The 22,985-nt window shown below is 44.3% G+C and overlaps 1 protein-coding gene, 16 non-coding genes and 3 pseudogenes across 17 annotated transcripts in view; all 20 read right to left on the bottom strand.

The window, feature by feature from the left end:
• LOC125712214 (uncharacterized) overlaps positions 1-22,985 on the bottom strand; it is a 433,528-nt gene that overhangs the window by 386,969 nt on the left and 23,574 nt on the right. The gene's annotated exons all lie outside the window — the stretch shown is intronic.
• LOC125736411 (5S ribosomal RNA) lies at positions 577-695 on the bottom strand. Its single transcript, XR_007395690.1, has one exon. It is a non-coding gene; the product is annotated as a 5S ribosomal RNA (ribosomal RNA).
• On the bottom strand, positions 1,773-1,891 carry LOC125736409 (5S ribosomal RNA). The gene has a single exon (XR_007395688.1). It is a non-coding gene; the product is annotated as a 5S ribosomal RNA (ribosomal RNA).
• On the bottom strand, positions 2,977-3,095 carry LOC125731571 (5S ribosomal RNA; annotated as a pseudogene).
• On the bottom strand, positions 4,173-4,291 carry LOC125735345 (5S ribosomal RNA). The gene has a single exon (XR_007394642.1). It is a non-coding gene; the product is annotated as a 5S ribosomal RNA (ribosomal RNA).
• LOC125731103 (5S ribosomal RNA) lies at positions 5,370-5,488 on the bottom strand. Its single transcript, XR_007391390.1, has one exon. It is a non-coding gene; the product is annotated as a 5S ribosomal RNA (ribosomal RNA).
• Positions 6,572-6,690, bottom strand: LOC125736253 (5S ribosomal RNA). The gene has a single exon (XR_007395537.1). It is a non-coding gene; the product is annotated as a 5S ribosomal RNA (ribosomal RNA).
• LOC125732583 (5S ribosomal RNA) lies at positions 7,773-7,891 on the bottom strand. The gene has a single exon (XR_007391959.1). It is a non-coding gene; the product is annotated as a 5S ribosomal RNA (ribosomal RNA).
• LOC125734889 (5S ribosomal RNA) lies at positions 8,971-9,089 on the bottom strand. Its single transcript, XR_007394191.1, has one exon. It is a non-coding gene; the product is annotated as a 5S ribosomal RNA (ribosomal RNA).
• Positions 10,170-10,288, bottom strand: LOC125735024 (5S ribosomal RNA). Its single transcript, XR_007394324.1, has one exon. It is a non-coding gene; the product is annotated as a 5S ribosomal RNA (ribosomal RNA).
• Positions 11,369-11,487, bottom strand: LOC125734888 (5S ribosomal RNA). Its single transcript, XR_007394190.1, has one exon. It is a non-coding gene; the product is annotated as a 5S ribosomal RNA (ribosomal RNA).
• LOC125735023 (5S ribosomal RNA) lies at positions 12,568-12,686 on the bottom strand. The gene has a single exon (XR_007394323.1). It is a non-coding gene; the product is annotated as a 5S ribosomal RNA (ribosomal RNA).
• Positions 13,765-13,883, bottom strand: LOC125734908 (5S ribosomal RNA). Its single transcript, XR_007394210.1, has one exon. It is a non-coding gene; the product is annotated as a 5S ribosomal RNA (ribosomal RNA).
• Positions 14,962-15,080, bottom strand: LOC125734248 (5S ribosomal RNA). The gene has a single exon (XR_007393568.1). It is a non-coding gene; the product is annotated as a 5S ribosomal RNA (ribosomal RNA).
• Positions 16,158-16,276, bottom strand: LOC125736310 (5S ribosomal RNA). The gene has a single exon (XR_007395592.1). It is a non-coding gene; the product is annotated as a 5S ribosomal RNA (ribosomal RNA).
• LOC125734096 (5S ribosomal RNA) lies at positions 17,361-17,479 on the bottom strand. Its single transcript, XR_007393421.1, has one exon. It is a non-coding gene; the product is annotated as a 5S ribosomal RNA (ribosomal RNA).
• LOC125736330 (5S ribosomal RNA) lies at positions 18,568-18,686 on the bottom strand. The gene has a single exon (XR_007395611.1). It is a non-coding gene; the product is annotated as a 5S ribosomal RNA (ribosomal RNA).
• LOC125730837 (5S ribosomal RNA) lies at positions 19,762-19,880 on the bottom strand. The gene has a single exon (XR_007391126.1). It is a non-coding gene; the product is annotated as a 5S ribosomal RNA (ribosomal RNA).
• Positions 20,956-21,074, bottom strand: LOC125731909 (5S ribosomal RNA; annotated as a pseudogene).
• LOC125732213 (5S ribosomal RNA) lies at positions 22,147-22,255 on the bottom strand (annotated as a pseudogene).

Here is a 22,985-nt window from a genome sequence, read left to right as displayed (position 1 = left end):
GCCTCTTCTCTCTAAAAATTCACCAGACCGCTTCTACCACCAGCAAAGAAGTTTCCATCCCTAATTCCTCTGTGATTCCCACTAACCTAAACATTAAGCTGGCATTGAAGGGTGTGAATTACCCCGGCCAATCTGTTCTTTTAAATAGAGCTTTCAGCAAGTTTTGAAAGGAGAAGAGCAGAACTTGCTATGCCAATAATATCGAGTCTTCTGTGGCGAAGTGGTTTTTGCATAGAAAACAAAGTGGTCAGTTGAAGAGGAATAATATCAGTACTTTGTTTAAAACTGTGTGTAAAAAGCTGTCTCTTTATCATTAACAATAAGTTGTAAAACGTGAATGGGGAGTGACAGTCTTCAAGTTTGTGAGAAGATCGCGCCCTGGTGGAATAAAGGCACGAACAGCTTACAGCACCTAGAATTACCAGGAAGTATTTAGAGTAAAACGGTGTGTAAAAGCTGCCTTTATGAATGAGAGAAAAATAATATATATATATAAAATAGTAAAATGGAAGGGGAGTGATAGATTTAAATTAATCGTGAAGTGGAGCGCCCCCTGTATAAAGTAAAAGTGAGAAAAGCTTACAGCACCTGGTAATCCCAGGTGGTCTCCCATCCAAGTACTAACCAGACCCTACCCTGCTTGGCTTCCGAGATCAGACGAGATCAGGCGTGTTCAGGGTGGTATGGCCGTAAGCGGGAGATGCCACCAAAAACATCCCTTTTGCATTACACGCCTCTATACATGCCAGTTGGTCCCATTGGATCCTACTAATGTTCTTTTTTTTTTTTTTTATCTGACTCACACTGCAGCACCACCATCCAATCGGCAGCACCGCACCCACACCAAACATTCACCAAACTACTCAGCCGGCAGCCTACCACAATTATTCCATTCTTTCCGCATCCGCACACTTCCTTCTTTTTAACTCCTTTTCACTACCGCACAGGTTAATCGCCGCACGTCCCCCGCCGGCAAACATTACTCCTTTGCCTACTGCATGCAGGCTTCTCTTAACGACCCTCTGTTATCAACTCCGCTAACAGCCACAAAATCTCCGCCGCACGAAGCCCACTGGTAGCTGCTGAATCACATGCTTCCCCAAAACGTCGCGCTGTCAGAACACTGGGAGCAACACACCAACAAGTCCATACTGCAGGCTGCAGCCAGAACTATTTTCTACATTCAAACATCGACGGCCTCTTCTCTCTAAAAATTCACCAGACCGCTTCTACCACCAGCAAAGAAGTTTCCATCCCTAATTCCTCTGTGATTCCCACTAACCTAAACATTAAGCTGGCATTGAAGGGTGTGAATTACCCCGGCCAATCTGTTCTTTTAAATAGAGCTTTCAGCAAGTTTTGAAAGGAGAAGAGCAGAACTTGCTATGCCAATAATATCGAGTCTTCTGTGGCGAAGTGGTTTTTGCATAGAAAACAAAGTGGTCAGTTGAAGAGGAATAATATCAGTACTTTGTTTAAAACTGTGTGTAAAAAGCTGTCTCTTTATCATTAACAATAAGTTGTAAAACGTGAATGGGGAGTGACAGTCTTCAAGTTTGTGAGAAGATCGCGCCCTGGTGGAATAAAGGCACGAACAGCTTACAGCACCTAGAATTACCAGGAAGTATTTAGAGTAAAACGGTGTGTAAAAGCTGCCTTTATGAATGAGAGAAAAATAATATATATATATAAAATAGTAAAATGGAAGGGGAGTGATAGATTTAAATTAATCGTGAAGTGGAGCGCCCCCTGTATAAAGTAAAAGTGAGAAAAGCTTACAGCACCTGGTAATCCCAGGTGGTCTCCCATCCAAGTACTAACCAGACCCTACCCTGCTTGGCTTCCGAGATCAGACGAGATCAGGCGTGTTCAGGGTGGTATGGCCGTAAGCGGGAGATGCCACCAAAAACATCCCTTTTGCATTACACGCCTCTATACATGCCAGTTGGTCCCATTGGATCCTACTAATGTTCTTTTTTTTTTTTTTTATCTGACTCACACTGCAGCCCCACCATCCAATCGGCAGCGCCGGACCCACACCAAACATTCACCAAACTACTCAGCCGGCAGCCTACCACAATTATTCCATTCTTTCCGCATCCGCACACTTCCTTCTTTTTAACTCCTTTTCACTACCGCACAGGTTAATCGCCGCACGTCCCCCGCCGGCAAACATTACTCCTTTGCCTACTGCATGCAGGCTTCTCTTAACGACCCTCTGTTATCAACTCCGCTAACAGCCACAAAATCTCCGCCGCACGAAGCCCACTGGTAGCTGCTGAATCACATGCTTCCCCAAAACGTCACGCTGTCAGAACACTGGGAGCTACACACACCAACAAGTCCATACTGCAGGCTGCAGCCAGAACAATTTTCTACATTCAAACATCGACGGCCTCTTCTCTCTAAAAATTCACCAGACCGCTTCTACCACCAGCAAAGAAGTTTCCATCCCTTATTCCTCTGTGATTCCCACTAACCTAAACATTAAGCTGGCATTGAAGGGTGTGAATTACCCTGGCCAATCTGTTCTTTTAAATACAGCTTTTAGCAAGTTTTGAAAGGAGAAGAGCAGAGCTTGCTATGCCAATAATATCGAGTCTTCTGTGGCGAAGTGGTTTTTGCATAGAAAACAAAGCGGTCAGTTGAAGAGGAATAATATCAGTACTTTGTTTAAAACTGTGTGTAAAAAGCTGTCTCTTTATCATTAACAATAAGTTGTAAAACGTGAATGGGGAGTGACAGTCTTCAAGTTTGTGAGAAGATCGCGCCCTGGTGGAATAAAGGCACGAACAGCTTACAGCACCTAGAATTACCAGGAAGTATTTAGAGTAAAACGGTGTGTAAAAGCTGCCTTTATGAATGAGAGAAAAAATATATAGTTATATATATATAAAATAGTAAAACGGAAGGGGAGTGATAGATTTAAATTAATCGTGAAGTGGAGTGCCCCCTGTATAAAGTTAAAGTGAGAAAAGCTTACAGCACCTGGTATTCGCAGGTGGTCTCCCATCCAAGTACTAACCAGAACCTACCCTGCTTAGCTTCCGAGATCAGACAAGATCGGTCGTGTTCAGGGTGGTATGGCCATAAGTGAGAGATGCTACCAAAAACAGCCCTTTTGCATTACACGCCTCTATACATGCCAGTTAGTCCCATTGGATCCTACTCCTGGTTTTTTTTTTTTTTCATCTGACTCACACTGCAGCACCACCATCCAATCGGCAGCGCCAGACCCACACCAAACATTCACCAAACTACTCAGCCGGCAGCCTACCACAATTATTCTATTCTTTCCGCATCCGCACACTTCCTTCTTTTTAACTCCTTTTCACTACCGCACAGGTTAATCGCCGCACGTCCCCCGCCGGCAAACATTACTCCTTTGCCTACTGCATGCAGGCTTCTCTTAACGACCCTCTGTTATCAACTCCGCTAACAGCCACAAAATCTCCGCCGCACGAAGCCCACTGGTAGCTGCTGAATCACATGCTTCCCCAAAACGTCGCGCTGTCAGAACACTGGGAGCTACACACACCAACAAGTCCATACTGCAGGCTGCAGCCAGAACAATTTTCTACATTCAAACATCGACGGCCTCTTCTCTCTAAAAATTCACCAGACCGCTTCTACCACCAGCAAAGAAGTTTCCATCCCTAATTCCTCTGTGATTCCCACTAACCTAAACATTAAGCTGGCATTGAAGGGTGTGAATTACCACGGCCAATCTGTTCTTTTAAATACAGCTTTTAGCAAGTTTTGAAAGGAGAAGAGCAGAGCTTGCTATGCCAATAATATCGAGTCTTCTGTGGCGAAGTGGTTTTTGCATAGAAAACAAAGCGGTCAGTTGAAGAGGAATAATATCAGTACTTTGTTTAAAACTGTGTGTAAAAAGCTGTCTCTTTATCATTAACAATAAGTTGTAAAACATGAATGGGGAGTGACAGTCTTCAAGTTTGTGAGAAGATTGCGCCCTGGTGGAATAAAGGCACGAACAGCTTACAGCACCTAGAATTACCAGGAAGTATTTAGAGTAAAACGGTTTCTAAAAGCTGCCTTTATGAATAAGAGAAAAAAAATATATATATATAAAATAGTAAAATGGAAGGGGAGTGCTAGATTTAAATTAATCGTGAAGTGGAGCGCCCCCTGTATAAAGTAAAAGTGAGAAAAGCTTACAGCACCTGGTATTCCCAGGAGGTCTCCCATCCAAGTACTAACCAGACCCTACCTTGTTTGGCTTCCGAGATCAGATGAGATCGGGCGTGTTCAGGGTGGTATGGCCATAAGCGAGAGATGCTACCACAAACAGCCCTTTTGCATTACACGCGTCTATACATGCCAGTTAGTCCCATTGGATTCTACTCCTGGTTTTTTTTTTTTTTATCTGACTCACACTGCAGCACCACCATCCAATCGGCAGCGCCGGACCCACACCAAACATTCACCAAACTACTCAGCCGGCAGCCTACCACAATTATTCCATTCTTTCCGCATCCGCACACTTCCTTCTTTTTAACTCCTTTTCACTACCGCACAGGTTAATCGCCGCACGTCCCCCGCCGGCAAACATTACTCCTTTGCCTACTGCATGCAGGCTTCTCTTAACGACCCTCTGTTATCAACTCCGCTAACAGCCACAAAATCTCCGCCGCACGAAGCCCACTGGTAGCTGCTGAATCACATGCTTCCCCAAAACGTCGCGCTGTCAGAACACTGGGAGCTACACACACCAACAAGTCCATACTGTAGGCTGCAGCCAGAACAATTTTCTACATTCAAACATCGACGGCCTCTTCTCTCTAAAAATTCACCAGACCGCTTCTACCACCAGCAAAGAAGTTTCCATCCCTAATTCCTCTGTGATTCCCACTAACCTAAACATTAAGCTGGCATTGAAGGGTGTGAATTACCCTGTCCAATCTGTTCTTTTAAATACAGCTTTTAGCAAGTTTTGAAAGGAGAAGAGCAGAGCTTGCTATGCCAATAATATCGAGTCTTCTGTGGCGAAGTGGTTTTTGCATAGAAAACAAAGCGGTCAGTTGAAGAGGAATAATATCAGAACTTTGTTTAAAACTGTGTGTAAAAAGCTGTCTCTTTATCATTAACAATAAGTTGTAAAACGTGAATGGGGAGTGACAGTCTTCAAGTTTGTGAGAAGATCGCGCCCTGGTGGAATAAAGGCACGAACAGCTTACAGCACCTAGAATTACCAGGAAGTATTTAGAGTAAAACGGTGTGTAAAAGCTGCCTTTATGAATGAGAGAAAAAAAATATAAATATATATAAAATAGTAAAATGGAAGGGGAGTGATAGATTTAAATTAATCGTGAAGTGGAGCGCCCCCTGTATAAAGTAAAAGTGAGAAAAGCTTACAGCACCTGGTATTCCCAGGTGGTTTTCCATCCAAGTAGTAACCAGACCCTACCCTGCTTAGCTTCCAAGATTAGACGAGATCGGGTGTGTTCAGGGTGGTATGGCCGTAAGCGAGAGATGCTACCAAAAACAGCCATTTTGCATTACACGCGTCTATACATGCCTGTTAGTCCCATTGGATCCTACTCCTGGTTTTTTTTTTTTATCTGACTCACACTGCAGCCCCACCATCCAATCGGCAGCGCCGGACCCACACCAAACATTCACCAAACTACTCAGCCGGCAGCCTACCACAATTATTCCATTCTTTCCGCATCCGCACACTTCCTTCTTTTTAACTCCTTTTCACTACCACACAGGTTAATCGCCGCACGTCCCCCGCCGGCAAACATTACTCCTTTGCCTACTGCATGCAGGCTTCTCTTAACGACCCTCTGTTATCAACTCCGCTAACAGCCACAAAATCTCCGCCGCACGAAGCCCACTGGTAGCTGCTGAATCACATGCTTCCCCAAAACGTCGCGCTGTCAGAACACTGGGAGCTACACACACCAACAAGTCCATACTGCAGGCTGCAGCCAGAACTATTTTCTACATTCAAACATCGACGGCCTCTTCTCTCTAAAAATTCACCAGACCGCTTCTACCACCAGCAAAGAAGTTTCCATCCCTAATTCCTCTGTGATTCCCACTAACCTAAACATTAAGCTGGCATTGAAGGGTGTGAATTACCCCGGCCAATCTGTTCTTTTAAATACAGCTTTTAGCAAGTTTTGAAAGGAGAAGAGCAGAACTTGCTATGCCAATAATATCGAGTCTTCTGTGGCGAAGTGGTTTTTGCATAGAAAACAAAGCGGTCAGTTGAAGAGGAATAATATCAGTACTTTGTTTAAAACTGTGTGTAAAAAGCTGTCTCTTTATCATTAACAATAAGTTGTAAAACGTGAATGGGGAGTGACAGTCTTCAAGTTTGTGAGAAGATCGCGCCCTGGTGGAATAAAGGCACGAACAGCTTACAGCACCTAGAATTACCAGGAAGTATTTAGAGTAAAACGGTTTCTAAAAGCTGCCTTTATGAATGAGAGAAAAAAAAATATATATATATATATATATGAAATACTAAAATGGAAGGGGAGTGATAGATTTAAATTAATCGTGAAGTGGAGCGCCCCCTGTATAAAGTAAAAGTGAGAAAAGCTTACAGCACCTGGTATTCCCAGGAGGTCTCCCATCCAAATACTAACCAGACCCTACGCTGCTTGGCTTCCGAGATCAGACGAGATCGGGCGTGTTCAGGGTGGTATGGCCGTAAGCGAGAGATGCTACCAAAAACAGCCCTTTTGCATTACACGCGTCTATACATGCCAGTTAGTCCCATTGGATCCTACTCCTGTTTTTTTTTTTTTTTTTATCTGACTCACACTGCAGCCCCACCATCCAATCGGCAGCGCCGGACCCACACCAAACATTCACCAAACTACTCAGCCGGCAGCCTACCACAATTATTCCATTCTTTCCGCATCCGCACACTTCCTTCTTTTTAACTCCTTTTCACTACCGCACAGGTTAATCGCCGCACGTCCCCCGCCGGCAAACATTACTCCTTTGCCTACTGCATGTAGGCTTCTCTTAACGACCCTCTGTTATCAACTCCGCTAACAGCCACAAAATCTCCGCCGCACGAAGCCCACTGGTAGCTGTTGAATCACATGCTTCCCCAAAACGTCGCGCTGTCAGAACACTGGGAGCTACACACACCAACAAGTCCATACTGCAGGCTGCATCCAGAACAATTTTCTACATTGAAACATCGACGGCCTCTTCTCTCTAAAAATTCACCAGACCGCTTCTACCACCAGCAAAGAAGTTTCCATCCCTAATACCTCTGTGATTCCCACTAACCTAAACATTAATCTGGCATTGAAGGGTGTGAATTACCCCGGCCAACCTGCTCTTTTAAATAAAGCTTTTAGCAAGTTTTGAAGGGAGGAGAAGAGCAGACCTTGCTTTGCCAATAATATCGAGTCTTCTGTGGCGAAGTGGTTTTTGCATAGAAAACAAAGCGGTGAGTTGAAGAGGAATTATATCAGTACTTTGTTTTAAACTGTGTGTAAAAAGCTGTCTCTTTATCATTAACAATAAGTTGTAAAACGTGAATGGGGAGTGACAGTCTTCAAGTTTGTGAGAAGATCGCGCCCTGGTGGAATAAAGGCACGAACAGCTTACAGCACCTAGAATTACCAGGCAGTATTTAGAGTAAAACGTGTGTAAAAGCTGCCTTTATGAATGAGAGAAAAAAAAAAAATATATATATAAAATAGTAAAATGGAAGGGGAGTGATAGATTTAAATTAATCGTGAAGTGGAGCACCCCCTGTATAAAGTAAAAGTGAGATAAGCTTACAGCACCTGGTATTCCCAGGAGGTCTCCCATCCAAGTACTAACCAGACCCTACCCTGCTTGGCTTCCGAGATCGGATGAGATCGGGCGTGTTCAGGGTGGTATGGCCATAAGCGAGAGATGCGACCAAAAACAGCCCTTTTGCATTACACGCGTCTATACATGCCAGTTAGTCCCATTGGATCCTACTCCTGGTTTTTTTTTTATTTTTAATCTGACTCACACTGCAGCACCACCATCCAATCGGCAGCGCCGGACCCACACCAAACATTCACCAAACTACTCAGCCGGCAGCCTACCACAATTATTCCATTCTTTCCGCATCCGCACACTTCCTTCTTTTTAACTTCTTTTCACTACCGCACAGGTTAATCGCCGCACGTCCCCCGCCGGCAAACATTACTCCTTTGCCTACTGCATGCAGGCTTCTCTTAACGACCCTCTGTTATCAACTCCGCTAACAGCCACAAAATCTCTGCCGCACGAAGCCCACTGGTAGCTGCTGAATCACATGCTTCCCCAAAACGTCGCGCTGTCAGAACACTGGGAGCTACACACACCAACAAGTCCATACTGCAGGCTGCAGCCAGAACAATTTTCTACATTCAAACATCGACGGCCTCTTCTCTCTAAAAATTCACCAGACCGCTTCTACCACCAGCAAAGAAGTTTCCATCCCTAATTCCTCTGTGATTCCCACTAACCTAAACATTAAACTGGCATTGAAGGGTGTGAATTACCCCGGCCAATCTGTTCTTTTAAATACAGCTTTTAGCAAGTTTTGAAAGGAGAAGAGCAGAACTTGCTATGCCAATAATATCGAGTCTTCTGTGGCGAAGTGGTTTTTGCATAGAAAACAAAGTGGTCAGTTGAAGAGGAATAATATCAGTACTTTGTTTAAAACTGTGTGTAAAAAGCTGTCTCTTTATCATTAACAATAAGTTGTAAAACGTGAATGGGGAGTGACAGTCTTCAAGTTTGTGAGAAGATCGCGCCCTGGTGGAATAAAGGCACGAACAGCTTACAGCACCTAGAATTACCAGGAAGTATTTAGAGTAAAACGGTTTCTAAAAGCTGCCTTTATGAATGAGAGAAAAAATATATATATATATAAAATAGTAAAATGGAAGGGGAGTGATAGATTTAAATTAATCGTTAAGTGGAGCGCCCCCCGTTTAAAGTAAAAGTGAGAAAAGCTTACAGCACCTGGTATTCCCAGGAGGTCTCCCATCCAAGTACTAACCAGACCCTACCCTGCTTGGCTTCTGAGATCAGACGAGATCGGGCGTGTTCAGGGTGGTATGGCCGTAAGCGAGAGATGCTACCAAAAACAGCCCTTTTGCATTACACGCCTCTATACATGCCAGTTGGTCCCATTGGATCCTACTAATGTTCTTTTTTTTTTTTTTATCTGACTCACACTGCAGCCCCACCATCCAATCGGCAGCGCCGGACCCACACCAAACATTCACCAAACTACTCAGCCAGCAGCCTACCACAATTATTCCATTCTTTCCGCATCCGCACACTTCCTTCTTTTTAACTCCTTTTCACTACCGCACAGGTTAATCGCCGCACGTCCCCCGCCGGCAAACATTACTCCTTTGCCTACTGCATGCAGGCTTCTCTTAACGACCCTCTGTTATCAACTCCGCTAACAGTCACAAAATCTCTGCCGCACGAAGCCCACTGGTAGCTGCTGAATCACATTCTTCCCCAAAACGTCGCGCTGTCAGAACACTGGGAGCTACACACACCAACAAGTCCATACTGCAGGCTGCAGCCAGAACAATTTTCTACATTCAAACATCGACGGCCTCTTCTCTCTAAAAATTCACCAGACCGCTTCTACCACCAGCAAAGAAGTTTCCATCCCTAATTCCTCTGTGACTCCCACTAACCTAAACATTAAGCTGGCATTGAAGGGTGTGAATTACCCCGGCCAATCTGTTCTTTCAAATACAGTTTTTAGCAAGTTTTGAAAGGAGAAGAGCAGAACTTGCTATGCCAATAATATCGAGTCTTCTGTGGCGAAGTGGTTTTTGCATAGAAAACAAAGCGGTCAGTTGAAGAGGAATAATATCAGTACTTTGTTTAAAACTGTGTGTAAAAAGCTGTCTCTTTATCATTAACAATAAGTTGTAAAATGTGAATGGGGAGTGACAGTCTTCAAGTTTGTGAGAAGATCGCGCCCTGGTGGAATAAAGGCACGTACAGCTTACAGCACCTAGAATTACCAGGAAGTATTTAGAGTAAAACGGTTTCTAAAAGCTGCCTTTATGAATGAGAGAAAAAAAAAATATATATATATAAAATAGTAAAATGGAAGGGGAGTGATAGATTTAAATTAATCGTGAAGTGGAGCGCCCCCTGTATAAAGTAAAAGTGAGAAAAGCTTACAGCACCTGGTATTCCCAGGTGGTCTCCCATCCAAGTACTAACCAGACCCTACCCTGCTTAGCATCCAAGATCAGACGAGATCGGGCGTGTTCAGGGTGGTATGGCCGTAAGCGAGAGATGCTACCAAAAACAGCCCTTTTGCATTACACGCCTCTATACATGCCAGTTGGTCCCATTGGATCCTACTAATGTTCTTTTTTTTTATTTTTAATCTGACTCACACTGCAGCACCACCATCCAATCGGCAGCGCCGGACCCACACCAAACATTCACCAAACTACTCAGCCGGCAGCCTACCACAATTATTCCATTCTTTCCGCATCCGCACACTTCCTTCTTTTTAACTTCTTTTCACTACCGCACAGGTTAATCGCCGCACGTCCCCCGCCGGCAAACATTACTCCTTTGCCTACTGCATGCAGGCTTCTCTTAACGACCCTCTGTTATCAACTCCGCTAACAGCCACAAAATCTCTGCCGCACGAAGCCCACTGGTAGCTGCTGAATCACATGCTTCCCCAAAACGTCGCGCTGTCAGAACACTGGGAGCTACACACACCAACAAGTCCATACTGCAGGCTGCAGCCAGAACAATTTTCTACATTCAAACATCGACGGCCTCTTCTCTCTAAAAATTCACCAGACCGCTTCTACCACCAGCAAAGAAGTTTCCATCCCTAATTCCTCTGTGATTCCCACTAACCTAAACATTAAACTGGCATTGAAGGGTGTGAATTACCCCGGCCAATCTGTTCTTTTAAATACAGCTTTTAGCAAGTTTTGAAAGGAGAAGAGCAGAACTTGCTATGCCAATAATATCGAGTCTTCTGTGGCGAAGTGGTTTTTGCATAGAAAACAAAGTGGTCAGTTGAAGAGGAATAATATCAGTACTTTGTTTAAAACTGTGTGTAAAAAGCTGTCTCTTTATCATTAACAATAAGTTGTAAAACGTGAATGGGGAGTGACAGTCTTCAAGTTTGTGAGAAGATCGCGCCCTGGTGGAATAAAGGCACGAACAGCTTACAGCACCTAGAATTACCAGGAAGTATTTAGAGTAAAACGGTTTCTAAAAGCTGCCTTTATGAATGAGAGAAAAAATATATATATATATAAAATAGTAAAATGGAAGGGGAGTGATAGATTTAAATTAATCGTTAAGTGGAGCGCCCCCCGTTTAAAGTAAAAGTGAGAAAAGCTTACAGCACCTGGTATTCCCAGGAGGTCTCCCATCCAAGTACTAACCAGACCCTACCCTGCTTGGCTTCTGAGATCAGACGAGATCGGGCGTGTTCAGGGTGGTATGGCCGTAAGCGAGAGATGCTACCAAAAACAGCCCTTTTGCATTACACGCCTCTATACATGCCAGTTGGTCCCATTGGATCCTACTAATGTTCTTTTTTTTTTTTTTATCTGACTCACACTGCAGCCCCACCATCCAATCGGCAGCGCCGGACCCACACCAAACATTCACCAAACTACTCAGCCAGCAGCCTACCACAATTATTCCATTCTTTCCGCATCCGCACACTTCCTTCTTTTTAACTCCTTTTCACTACCGCACAGGTTAATCGCCGCACGTCCCCCGCCGGCAAACATTACTCCTTTGCCTACTGCATGCAGGCTTCTCTTAACGACCCTCTGTTATCAACTCCGCTAACAGTCACAAAATCTCTGCCGCACGAAGCCCACTGGTAGCTGCTGAATCACATTCTTCCCCAAAACGTCGCGCTGTCAGAACACTGGGAGCTACACACACCAACAAGTCCATACTGCAGGCTGCAGCCAGAACAATTTTCTACATTCAAACATCGACGGCCTCTTCTCTCTAAAAATTCACCAGACCGCTTCTACCACCAGCAAAGAAGTTTCCATCCCTAATTCCTCTGTGACTCCCACTAACCTAAACATTAAGCTGGCATTGAAGGGTGTGAATTACCCCGGCCAATCTGTTCTTTCAAATACAGTTTTTAGCAAGTTTTGAAAGGAGAAGAGCAGAACTTGCTATGCCAATAATATCGAGTCTTCTGTGGCGAAGTGGTTTTTGCATAGAAAACAAAGCGGTCAGTTGAAGAGGAATAATATCAGTACTTTGTTTAAAACTGTGTGTAAAAAGCTGTCTCTTTATCATTAACAATAAGTTGTAAAATGTGAATGGGGAGTGACAGTCTTCAAGTTTGTGAGAAGATCGCGCCCTGGTGGAATAAAGGCACGTACAGCTTACAGCACCTAGAATTACCAGGAAGTATTTAGAGTAAAACGGTTTCTAAAAGCTGCCTTTATGAATGAGAGAAAAAAAAAATATATATATATAAAATAGTAAAATGGAAGGGGAGTGATAGATTTAAATTAATCGTGAAGTGGAGCGCCCCCTGTATAAAGTAAAAGTGAGAAAAGCTTACAGCACCTGGTATTCCCAGGTGGTCTCCCATCCAAGTACTAACCAGACCCTACCCTGCTTAGCATCCAAGATCAGACGAGATCGGGCGTGTTCAGGGTGGTATGGCCGTAAGCGAGAGATGCTACCAAAAACAGCCCTTTTGCATTACACGCCTCTATACATGCCAGTTGGTCCCATTGGATCCTACTAATGTTCTTTTTTTTTTTTTTTATCTGACTCACACTGCAGCCCCACCATCCAATCGGCAGCGCCGGACCCACACCAAACATTCACCAAACTACTCAGCCAGCAGCCTACCACAATTATTCCATTCTTTCCGCATCCGCACACTTCCTTCTTTTTAACTCCTTTTCACTACCGCACAGGTTAATCGCAGCACGTCCCCCGCCGGCAAACATTACTCCTTTGCCTACTGCATGCAGGCTTCTCTTAACGACCCTCTGTTATCAACTCCGCTAACAGCCACAAAATCTCCGCCGCACGAAGCCCACTGGTAGCTGCTGAATCACATGCTTCCCCAAAACGTCGCGCTGTCAGAACACTGGGAGCTACACACACCAACAAGTCCATACTGCAGGCTGCAGCCAGAACAATTTTCTACATTCAAACATCGACGGCCTCTTCTCTCTAAAAATTCACCAGACCGCTTCTACCACCAGCAAAGAAGTTTCCATCCCTAATTCCTCTGTGACTCCCACTAACCTAAACATTAAGCTGGCATTGAAGGGTGTGAATTACCCCGGCCAATCTGTTCTTTTAAATATAGCTTTTAGCAAGTTTTGAAAGGAGAAGAGCAGAACTTGCTATGCCAATAATATCGAGTCTTCTGTGGCGAAGTGGTTTTTGCATAGAAAACAAAGCGGTCAGTTGAAGAGGAATAATATCAGTACTTTGTTTAAAACTCTGTGTAAAAAGCTGTCTCTTTATCATGAACAATAAGTTGTAAAACGTGAATGGGGAGTGACAGTCTTCAAGTTTGTGAGAAGATCGCGCCCTGGTGGAATAAAGGCACGAACAGCTTAGAGCACCTTGAATTACCAGGAAGTATTTAGAGTAAAACGGTGTGTAAAAGCTACCTTTATGAATGAGAGAAAAATATATATATATATAAAATAGTAAAATGGAAGGGTTGTGATAGATTTAAATTAATCGTGAAGTGGAGCGCCCCCTGTATAAAGTAAAAGTGAGAAAAGCTTACAGCACCTGGTATTCCCAGGAGGTCTCCCATCCAAGTACTAACCAGACCCTACCCTGCTTAGCATCCAAGATCAGACGAGATCGGGCGTGTTCAGGGTGGTATGGCCGTAAGCGAGAGATGCTACCAAAAACAGCCCTTTTGCATTACACGCCTCTATACATGCCAGTTGGTCCCATTGGATCCTACTAATGTTCTTTTTTTTTTTTTTTATCTGACTCACACTGCAGCCCCACCATCCAATCGGCAACGCCGGACCCACACCAAACATTCACCAAACTACTCAGCCAGCAGCCTACCACAATTATTCCATTCTTTCCGCATCCGCACACTTCCTTCTTTTTAACTCCTTTTCACTACCGCACAGGTTAATCGCAGCACGTCCCCCGCCGGCAAACATTACTCCTTTGCCTACTGCATGCAGGCTTCTCTTAACGACCCTCTGTTATCAACTCCGCTAACAGCCACAAAATCTCCGCCGCACGAAGCCCACTGGTAGCTGCTGAATCACATGCTTCCCCAAAACGTCGCGCTGTCAGAACACTGGGAGCTACACACACCAACAAGTCCATACTGCAGGCTGCAGCCAGAACAATTTTCTACATTCAAACATCGACGGCCTCTTCTCTCTAAAAATTCACCAGACCGCTTCTACCACCAGCAAAGAAGTTTCCATCCCTAATTCCTCTGTGACTCCCACTAACCTAAACATTAAGCTGGCATTGAAGGGTGTGAATTACCCCGGCCAATCTGTTCTTTTAAATATAGCTTTTAGCAAGTTTTGAAAGGAGAAGAGCAGAACTTGCTATGCCAATAATATCGAGTCTTCTGTGGCGAAGTGGTTTTTGCATAGAAAACAAAGCGGTCAGTTGAAGAGGAATAATATCAGTACTTTGTTTAAAACTCTGTGTAAAAAGCTGTCTCTTTATCATGAACAATAAGTTGTAAAACGTGAATGGGGAGTGACAGTCTTCAAGTTTGTGAGAAGATCGCGCCCTGGTGGAATAAAGGCACGAACAGCTTAGAGCACCTTGAATTACCAGGAAGTATTTAGAGTAAAACGGTGTGTAAAAGCTACCTTTATGAATGAGAGAAAAATATATATATATATAAAATAGTAAAATGGAAGGGTTGTGATAGATTTAAATTAATCGTGAAGTGGAGCGCCCCCTGTATAAAGTAAAAGTGAGAAAAGCTTACAGCACCTGGTATTCCCAGGAGGTCTCCCATCCAAGTACTAACCAGACCCTACCCTACTTAACTTACGAGATCGGATGAGATCGGGCGTGTTCAGGGTGGTATGGCCATAAGCGAGAGACGCTACCAAAAACAGCCCTTTTGCATTACACGCCTCTATACATGCCAGTTGGTCCCATTGGATCCTACTAATGTTCTTTTTTTTTTTTTTATCTGACTCACACTGCAGCCCCACCATCCAATCGGCAGCGCCGGACCCACACCAAACATTCACCAAACTACTCAGCCAGCAGCATACCACAATTATTCCATTCTTTCCGCATCCGCACACTTCCTTCTTTTTAACTCTTTTTCACTACCGCACAAGTTAATCGCCGCACGTCCCCCGCCGGCAAACATTACTCCTTTGCCTACTGCATGCAGGCTTCTCTTAACGACCCTCTGTTATCAACTCCGCTAACAGCCACAAAATCTCCGCCGCACGAAGCCCACTGGAAGCTGCTGAGTCACATGCTTCCCCAAAACGTCGCGCTGTCAGAACACTGGGAGCTACACACACCAACAAGTCCATACTGCAGGCTGCAGCCAGAACAATTTTCTACATTCAAACATCGACGGCCTCTTCTCTCTAAAAATTCACCAGACCGCTTCTACCACCAGCAAAGAAGTTTCCATCCCTAATTCCTCTGTGACTCCCACTAACCTAAACATTAAGCTGGCATTGAAGGGTGTGAATTACCCCGGCCAATCTGTTCTTTTAAATACAGCTTTTAGCAAGTTTTGAAAGGAGAAGAGCAGAACTTGCTATGCCAATAATATCGAGTCTTCTGTGGCGAAGTGGTTTTTGCATAGAAAACAAAGCGGTCAGTTGAAGAGGAATAATATCAGTACTTTGTTTAAAACTGTGTGTAAAAAGCTGTCTCTTTATCATTAACAATAAGTTGTAAAACGTGAATGGGGAGTGACAGTCTTCAAGTTTGTGAGAAGATCGCGCCCTGGTGGAATAAAGGCACGAACAGCTTAGAGCACCTTGAATTACCAGGAAGTATTTAGAGTAAAACGGTGTGTAAAAGCTACCTTTATGAATGAGAGAAAAATATATATATATATAAAATAGTAAAATGGAAGGGGAGTGATAGATTTAAATTAATCCTGAAGTGGAGCGCCCCCTGTATAAAGTAAAAGTGAGAAAAGCTTACAGCACCTGGTATTCCCAGGAGGTATCCCATCCAAGTACTAAGCAGACCCTACCCTGCTTAGCTTACGAGATCGGATGAGATCGGGCGTGTTCAGGGTGGTATGGCCATAAGCGAGAGACGCTACCAAAAACAGCCCTTTTGCATTACACGCCTCTATACATGCCAGTTAGTCCAAGTGGATCCTACTCCTGTTTTTTTTTTTTTTTTTTTTTTGTCTGACTCACACTCCAGCCCCACCATCCAATCGGCAGCGCCGGACCCACACCAAACATTCACCAAACTACTCAGCCGGCAGCCTACCACAATTATTCCATTCTTTCCGCATCCGCACACTTCCTTCTTTTTAACTCCTTTTCACTACCGCACAGGTTAATCGCCGCACGTCCCCCGCCGGCAAACATTACTCCTTTGCCTACTGCATGCAGGCTTCTCTTAACGACCCTCTGTTATCAACTCCGCTAACAGCCACAAAATCTCCGCCGCACGAAGCCCACTGGTAGCTGCTGAATCACATGCTTCCCCAAAACGTCGCGCTGTCAGAACACTGGGAGCTACACACACCAACAAGTCCATACTGCAGGCTGCAGCCAGAACAATTTTCTACATTCAAACATCGACGGCCTCTTCTCTCTAAAAATTCACCAGACCGCTTCTACCACCAGCAAAGAAGTTTCCATCCCTAATTCCTCTGTGATTCCCACTAACCTAAACATTAAGCTGGCATTGAAGGGTGTGAATTACCCCGGCCAACCTGTTCTTTTAAATACAGCTTTTAGCAAGTTTTGAAAGGAGAAGAGCAGAACTTGCTATGCCAATAATATCGAGTCTTCTGTGGCGAAGTGGTTTTTGCATAGAAAACAAAGCGGTCAGTTGAAGAGGAATAATATCAGTACTTTGTTTAAAACTGTGTGTAAAAAGCTGTCTCTTTATCATTAACAATAAGTTGTAAAATGTGAATGGGGAGTGACAGTCTTCAAGTTTGTGAGAAGATCGCGCCCTGGTGGAATAAAGGCACGAACAGCTTACAGCACCTAGAATTACCAGGAAGTATTTAGAGTAAAACGGTTTCTAAAAGCTGGCTTTAAGAATGAGAGAAAAAAAAATATATATATATAAAATAGTAAAATGGAAGGGGAGTGATAGATTTAAATTAATCGTGAAGTGGAGCGCCCCCTGTATAAAGTAAAAGTGAGAAAAGCTTACAGCACCTGGTATTCCCAGGTGGTCTCCCATCCAAGTACTAACCAGACCCTACCCTGCTTAGCTTCCAAGATCAGACGAGATCGGGCGTGTTCAGGGTGGTATGGCCATAAGCGAGAGATGCTACCAAAAAAACCGCTTTTGCATTACACGCCTCTATACATGCCAGTTGGTCCCATTGGATCCTACTCCTGTTTTTTTTTTTTTTTTTTATCTGACTCACACTGCAGCCCCACCATCCAATCGGCAACGCCGGACCCACACCAAACATTCACCAAACTACTCAGCCGGCAGCCTACCACAATTATTCCATTCTTTCCGCATCCGCACACTTCCTTCTCTTTAACTCCTTTTCACTACCGCACAGGTTAATCGCCGCACGTCCCCCGCCGGCAAACATTACTCCTTTGCCTACTGCATGCAGGCTTCTCTTAACGACCCTCTGTTATCAACTCCGCTAACAGCCACAAAATCTCCACCGCACGAAGCCCACTGGTAGCTGCTGAATCACATGCTTCCCCAAAACGTCGCGCTGTCAGAACACTGGGAGCTACACACACCAACAAGTCCATACTGCAGGCTGCAGCCAGAACAATTTTCTACATTCAAACATCGACGGCCTCTTCTCTCTAAAAATTCACCAGACCGCTTCTACCACCAGCAAAGAAGTTTCCATCCCTAATTCCTCTGTGACTCCCACTAACCCAAACATTAAGCTGGCATTGAAGGGTGTGAATTACCCCGGCCAATCTGTTCTTTTAAATACAGCTTTTAGAAAGTTTTGAAAGGAGAAGAGCAGAACTTGCTATGCCAATAATATCGAGTCTTCTGTGGCGAAGTGGTTTTTGCATAGAAAACAAAGCGGTCAGTTGAAGAGGAATAATATCAGTACTTTGTTTAAAACTGTGTGTAAAAAGCTGTCTCTTTATCATTAACAATAAGTTGTAAAACGTGAATGGGGAGTGACAGTCATCAAGTTTGTGAGAAGATCGCGCCCTGGTGGAATAAAGGCACGAACAGCTTACAGCACCTAGAATTACCAGGAAGTATTTAGAGTAAAACGGTGTGTAAAAGCTGCCTTTATGAATGAGAGAAATATATATATATATATATATATATATAAAATAGTAAAATGGAAGGGGAGTGATAGATTTAAATTAATCGTGAAGTGGAGCGCCCCCTGTATAAAGTAAAAGTGAGAAAAGCTTACAGCACCTGGTATTCCCAGGTGGTCTCCCATCCAAGTACTAACCAGACCCTACCCTGCTTAGCTTCCGAGATCAGACGAGATCGGGCGTGTTCAGGGTGGTATGGCCGTAAGCGAGAGACGCTACCAAAAACAGCCCTTTTGCATTACACGCCTCTATACATGCCAGTTGGTCCCATTGGATCCTACTCCTGTTTTTTTTTTTTTTTTATCTGACTCACACTGCAGCCCCACCATCCAATCGGCAGCGCCGGACCCACACCAAACATTCACCAAACTACTCAGCCGGCAGCCTACCACAATTATTCCATTCTTTCCGCATCCGCACACTTCCTTCTCTTTAAGTCCTTTTCACTACCGCACAGGTTAATCGCCGCACGTCCCCCGACGGCAAACATTACTCCTTTGCCTACCTCATGCAGGCTTCTCTTAACGACCCTCTGTTATCAACTCCGCTAACAGCCACAAAATCTCCGCCGCACGAAGCCCACTGGTAGCTGCTGAATCACATGCTTCCCCAAAACGTCGCGCTGTCAGAACACTGGGAGCTACACACACCAACAAGTCCATACTGCAGGCTGCAGCCAGAACAATTTTCTACATTCAAACATCGACGGCCTCTTCTCTCTAAAAATTCACCAGACCGCTTCTACCACCAGCAAAGAAGTTTTCATCCCTAATTCTTCTGTGATTCCCACTAACCTAAACATTGAGCTGGCATTGAAGGGTGTGAATTACCCCGGCCAACCTGCTCTTTTAAATACAGCTTTTAGCAAGTTTTGAAAGGAGGAGAAGAGCAGATAATATGCCAATAATATCGAATATTCTGTGGCGAAGTGGTTTTTGCATAGAAAACAAAGCGGTGAGTTTAAGAGGAATTATATCAGTACTTTGTTTAAAACTGTGTGTAAAAAGCTGTCTCTTTATTATTAACAATAAGTTGTAAAACGTGAATGTGGAGTGACAGTCTTCAAGATTGTCAGAAGATCGCGCCCTGGTGGAATAAAGGCACGAACAGCTCACAGCACCTAGAATTACCAGGCAGTATTTAGAGTAAAACGGTGTGTAAAGGCTGCCTTTATGAATGAGAGAAAAAAAATATATATATAAAATAGTAAAATGGAAGGGGAGTGATAGATTTAAATTAATCGTGAAGTGGAGCGCCCCTTGTATAAAGTAAAAGTGAGAAAAGCTTACAGCACGTGGTATTCCCAGGCAGTCTCCCATCCAAGTACTAACCAGACCCTACCCCACTTAGCTTCCGAGATCAGACGAGATCGGGCGTGTTCAGGGTGGTATGGCCATAAGCGAGAGACACTAACAAAAACAGCCCTTTTGCATTACACGCGTCTATACATGCCAGTTAGTCCCATTGGATCATACTCCTGGTTTTTTTTTTTTTTATCTGACTCACACTGCAGCACCACCATCCAATCGGCAGCGCCGCACCCACACCAAACATTCACCAAACTACTCAGCCGGCAGCCTACCACAATTATTCCATTCTTTCCGCATCCGCACACTTCCTTCTCTTTAAGTCCTTTTCACTACCGCACAGGTTAATCGCCGCACGTCCCCCGCCGGCAAACATTACTCCTTTGCCTACCTCATGCAGGCTTCTCTTAACGACCCTCTGTTATCAACTCCGCTAACAGCCACAAAATCTCTGCCGCATGAAGCCCACTGGTAGCTGTTGAATCACATGCTTCCCCAAAACGTTACGCTGTCAGAACACTGGGAGCTACACACGCCAACAAGTCCATACTGCAGGCTGCAGCCAGAACAATTTTCTACATTGAAACATCGACAGCCTCTTCTCTCTAAAAATTCACCAGACCGCTTCTACCACCAGCAAAGAAGTTTCCATCCCTAATTCCTCTGTGATTCCCACTAACCTAAACATTAATCTGGCATTGAAGGGTGTGAATTACCCCGGCCAACCTGCTCTTTTAAATACAGCTTTTAGCAAGTTTTGAAAGGAGAAGAGCAGAACTTGCTATGCCAATAATATCGAGTCTTCTGTGGCGAAGTGGTTTTTGCATAGAAAACAAAGCGGTCAGTTGAAGAGGAATAATATCAGTACTTTGTTTAAAACTGTGTGTAAAAAGCTGTCTCTTTATCATTAACAATAAGTTGTAAAACGTGAATGGGGAGTGACAGTCTTCAAGTTTGTGAGAAGATCGCGCCCTGGTGGAAGAAAGGCACGAACAGCTTACAGCACCTAGAATTACCAGGCAGTATTTAGAGTTAAACGGTGTGCAAAAGCTGCCTTTATGAATGAGCGAAAAAAAAATATATATATAAAATAGTAAAACGTAAGGGGAGTGATAGATTTAAATTAATCGTGAAGTGGAGTGCCCCCTGTATAAAGTAAAAGTGAGAAAAGCTTACAGCACCAGGTATTCCCAGGAGGTCTCCCATCCAAGTACTAACCAGACCGTTCCCTGATTGTCTTCCGAGATCCGATGAGATCGGGCGTGTTCAGGCTGGCATGGCCATAAGCGAGAGACGCTACCAAAAACAGCCCTTTTGCATTACACGCCTCTATACATGCCAGTTGGTCCCATTGGATCCTACTAATGTTTTTTTTTTTTTTTATCTGACTCACACTGCAGCCCCACCATCCAATCGGCAGCGCCGGACCCACACCAAACATTCACCAAACTACTCAGCCGGCAGCCTACCACAATTATTCCATTCTTTCCGCATCCGCACACTTCCTTCTCTTTAAGTCCTTTTCACTACCGCACAGGTTAATCGCCGCACGTCCCCCGACGGCAAACATTACTCCTTTGCCTACCTCATGCAGGCTTCTCTTAACGACCCTCTGTTATCAACTCCGCTAACAGCCACAAAATCTCCGCCGCATGAAGCCCACTGGTAGCTGCTGAATCACATGCTTCCCCAAAACGTCGCGCTGTCAGAACACTGGGAGCTACACACACCAACAAGTCCATACTGCAGGCTGCAGCCAGAACTATTTTCTACATTCAAACATAGACGGCCTCTTCTCTCTAAAAATTCACCAGACCGCTTCTACCACCAGCAAAGAAGTTTTCATCCCTAATTCTTCTGTGATTCCCACTAACCTAAACATTGAGCTGGCATTGAAGGGTGTGAATTACCCCGGCCAACCTGCTCTTTTAAATACAGCTTTTAGCAAGTTTTGAAAGGAGGAGAAGAGCAGATAATATGCCAATAATATCGAATATTCTGTGGCGAAGTGGTTTTTGCATAGAAAACAAAGCGGTGAGTTTAAGAGGAATTATATCAGTACTTTGTTTAAAACTGTGTGTAAAAAGCTGTCTCTTTATTATTAACAATAAGTTGTAAAACGTGAATGTGGAGTGACAGTCTTCAAGTTTGTCAGAAGATCGCGCCCTGGTGGAATAAAGGCACGAACAGCTCACAGCACCTAGAATTACCAGGCAGTATTTAGAGTAAAACGGTGTGTAAAGGCTGCCTTTATGAATGAGAGAAAAAAAATATATATAAAATAGTAAAATGGAAGGGGAGTGATAGATTTAAATTAATCGTGAAGTGGAGCGCCCCTTGTATAAAGTAAAAGTGAGAAAAGCTTACAGCACGTGGTATTCCCAGGCAGTCTCCCATCCAAGTACTAACCAGACCCTACCCCACTTAGCTTCCGAGATCAGGCGTGTTCAGGGTGGTATGGCCATAAACGAGAGACACTACCAAAAACAGCCCTTTTGCATTACACGCGTCTATACATGCCAGTTAGTCCCATTGGATCATACTCCTGGTTTTTTTTTTTTTTTATCTGACTCACACTGCAGCACCACCATCCAATCGGCAGCGCCGCACCCACACCAAACATTCACCAAACTACTCAGCCGGCAGCCTACCACAATTATTCCATTCTTTCCGCATCCGCACACTTCCTTCTCTTTAAGTCCTTTTCACTACCGCACAGGTTAATCGCCGCACGTCCCCCGCCGGCAAACATTACTCCTTTGCCTACCTCATGCAGGCTTCTCTTAACGACCCTCTGTTATCAACTCCGCTAACAGCCACAAAATCTCTGCCGCACGAAGCCCACTGGTAGCTGTTGAATCACATGCTTCCCCAAAACGTTACGCTGTCAGAACACTGGGAGCTACACACGCCAACAAGTCCATACTGCAGGCTGCAGCCAGAACAATTTTCTACATTGAAACATCGACGGCCTCTTCTCTCTAAAAATTCACCAGACCGCTTCTACCATCAGCAAAGAAGTTTCCATCCCTAATTCCTCTGTGATTCCCACTAACCTAAACATTAATCTGGCATTGAAGGGTGTGAATTACCCCGGCCAACCTGCTCTTTTAAATACAGCTTTTAGCAAGTTTTGAAAGGAGGAGAAGAGCAGACCTTGCTATGCCAAAAATATCAAGTCTTCTGTGGCGAAGTGGTT

This window comes from Brienomyrus brachyistius, chromosome 2, assembly GCF_023856365.1.
Source record: "Brienomyrus brachyistius isolate T26 chromosome 2, BBRACH_0.4, whole genome shotgun sequence".
Lineage (NCBI taxonomy): Eukaryota > Metazoa > Chordata > Actinopteri > Osteoglossiformes > Mormyridae > Brienomyrus > Brienomyrus brachyistius.
The sequence above is the reverse complement of the archived record's forward strand: the minus strand, read 5'-3'. Positions and strand labels throughout refer to the sequence as shown.